A 3,503-nucleotide genomic window follows, 5' to 3' on the forward strand; every position below is an offset into this window, starting at 1 on the left:
GAAATTAAACATTAATAAATTCTAACATGTGCGGAAAATAAATACTGTTTAAAACATGATATCCTCAAAACTGTATCATCCAATGGTCACGGGCTAAACTAGCTGCTCGGACTTTCATACGCCTTCACCGACAGTTGGGACAATATTCTCATCTTTAAACTCATGCTCACCTGCACCATTTAAATCTAGTGAGTCTAGAACCTCGGGACGTTCTATCCTTATATATAAACATGAAACCACATGCAAGAACACTTCATATAAAATATCGTGAATATACTTATACATTGAATGACCTTAAAAACATTACATAATGATGCATCTTAAACATCTCATCAACATATCTCATCATAACATCATCATCATGAACTTTTTAATTAATACTTCACATAATATGGAATGTCTTAAATTCTTGAAACATGATAGGTTGTATCCATGATGATGGCCTTAAACATGAACGATTGATCAATCATAAAAATCAACGTACGTGGTAGTATGGTCTCCACCTCTATGCTGCCACTTCACCAGGGCTTGCCCTGAATCCATAAGCTCATAATCATAACCATAAGTGGAAAGGGCTCCGGGCTCTAGAATCCCATCCCCAATCTCATTCTTGCCACACTCACTTAAACTTCCATAAAATATTTTCTTTACATGCCTATCATGATCCATGAACTTAAAATTTCTTCATAATTTCATCTTTACATAAAATTTTGCTCGTAAATATATATTTAATTATTTTTCATAAAATCATACTTATACATAAAAATACATGCATGAATTAAATATATATTTCCATACTATTTACTTTTTTCATGGACTTGTTCGAGCTGCTGACCCCTTAGACTTAACCTTATACCTTCATAGACGAGCCCAATAACTCAATCTAGGCCCATTACGCAACTAGCCCAATATCTACTTAGTCTAACCCATTAACTTAGATTTAGCCTAATAAATTATTCAAGCCCATTAACACTTAGTCTTGCCCATTAAATTTCTTAGCCCAACAAGACTTGACCCAATAATTTTCATGGACCACTAGGCCCATAAAAACTAATGGACTCACTTAATTAATTAATTAAGCCCATGTTATAAAATTAACTAGCCCAAATTAATTAATTAAACTAACTCAAGCCCATAAATTCCTAACTTAAACACTTAATTAATTAAATTAAAAATACCCAAGCCAACTAATATAACCTAGACCCGGACTCAACTAACTTGACCCACTATATTTCAGACCCGACCCGGACCCAAAAACCCAGTTCAGCCTGACTTAAACCACAACTCAAACCCTAGCTCCCCTCTTCTTCTCTCATACGTGCAGCTGCCCTTCCAGCCCATCGACCACCTAGCTCCGGTCCACCCCTGGCCAGAGCCCCATCGGTAGGACTAGTCATCGGCAGGACCTCCCTAGCTGCCGGTCCTACCAGACCAGCCCCAGCCCAGCCTCTAGCCATGCATGACGAGGCCAAAGCCTTCATCCATGAGCAGCTTGCGCGTGAGCCACATCTGGACAACAGTCCATTTTTATCTTGGTTCCAGCCCATACCAAGACCTAAAAACCATCAAAATAAAACCCTAGGGACCCTAACTCGAACCCCTAGCCCTTGGTCAGCCTCTCGGGCAGTCCCTAAATTGGCATCCATGAAGAAAAACGTGAATCATGTAACAGAAACCACAAGAATAAATCAGATCATTCATCTTAAAAACAGTGTAGTATGATCTAAATGGTGAGCAAATATGGATTCGTGACGTGCCTTTGCGTTAAATACACTCGAATAAACATTACAAACGTGTAGATTGCTCTCCTGGACGAACGGGACGTCAAAGCCTTGCTTTTTCTTCAAGGAGATCGTGTTGTGTGTGCGCAGTGAAGTGGAATGGCGTCTGATGAATGAGGGAGGTGGCTGAATTTGTTTAGGCGTGAAGAAGGGAATAATGAGGGCCAAAACTTGCTATATGTTTGAGTGTAAATCTGATATATACTTTGAAATTTTCGGAATAATGGTCTATGATCTTTTGAAAGCCTTTTAAAAGCCCCTAAAGTGGATTATTTTTGTGAAAAATGGGCTTCTATATATATATTAAAACTCTTATCTTTTGAAAATAAAATCTTAAAATAATAAATTATGGCCCTTGAAAACCTTAGTAAAATTTTTGGATGAAAATCTCCATTTCGTTCGTCCACGGTCCTGTCTACGCGATCAAAAATTGACTTATCTAAAAGTAATTCATAAATTTCATAATAGCGGGTTAAATGCTAAAATAAAATTTAAAACATGAAAATACTTCACATAATAGCACATAAATTCCTTTAACCTCTTTTTAACTTATTTTTAAATCATTAAATTTCCTAGTTATGCATGCGGGTTTATGTAAAGAATTTCCGGGTGTTGCACATCTGCAACATATTGCCTCAGCAAGGACATGTGGAACACATCATGAATGCCAGAAATATAAGGTGGCAAGGCTAAACGATAGGCCACATCTACAACTTTCTCAAGAATCTCGAATGGTCCTATGAATCTCGGCGATAACTTACCCTTAAGCCCAAACCTCATCACTCTCCGAAAAGGTAAAACCCTCAGAAAAACATGTTCTCTTAGCTGGAACTGCAATGGGCTACGATGCATATCCTCAAGAGTACGAATTGTCCTCTCAGTCTGTCTATCAGTCTCCAGATGATAAGCTGTACTCAAGCTCAAAGTATTACCAAGAGTATGCTGGAAGCTAACCCAAAACCTAGAGGTAAATCTTGTATCTCTGTTGCTAACGATGCTCAGCGAAATCCCATGCAGACAAACAATCCCTTGCACTTACAATTGTGCCATTCGATCAAAAGTGAAATCCCAATTATACGGAAGGAAATTCCCGGACTTAGACAATCGATCAACAACAACCCAAATCGCATCACAATTCTTGGAAGACAACGACAAGTGGGTGTCAAAATCCATCCTCACATGCTCCCACTTCCAATCAGAAATCTATAAACTATGAAGCAAATCACCGGGTCTTCAGAATTCTGTCTTGACCTGCAGACACACAAGGCATCGAAACACAAAATGATACAGGCTGCGCTTCATTCCTTTCCACCTGAATCTCATCCGTAGATCCTTATACATTTTCATACTGCCTGGGTGAACAGAGAATATACTATGATGAGCCTGCGATAAGATCTCATCCCTCACTGTGGAATCATTAGTAACTACCACATGACCAGAAAGACAAAAAAAATCATTAGCCTGGAGATGGAAACCAGAAGTATTCTCATCCTGAGCCAATCGTGCTAACTTTCGAGTCTTCGGATCGGTAATCTGTGCATCTCTGATCCGAGTATACAAAGCTGGTTCGGAAAGCATTGAAGAAACGCGAATCCCCTGTTTCTCCTTCTTTTGACAAAAAGTAAACCCCAAGGAACAACACTCATCTACCACTCGCAAAACTGAGCTTGTACAAAGGAAACTCTCATACACTTTGCGACTAAGCACATCAGCAACCGGATT

The sequence above is a fragment of the Henckelia pumila genome, chromosome 4, assembly GCF_033568475.1.
Source record: "Henckelia pumila isolate YLH828 chromosome 4, ASM3356847v2, whole genome shotgun sequence".
Lineage (NCBI taxonomy): Eukaryota > Viridiplantae > Streptophyta > Magnoliopsida > Lamiales > Gesneriaceae > Henckelia > Henckelia pumila.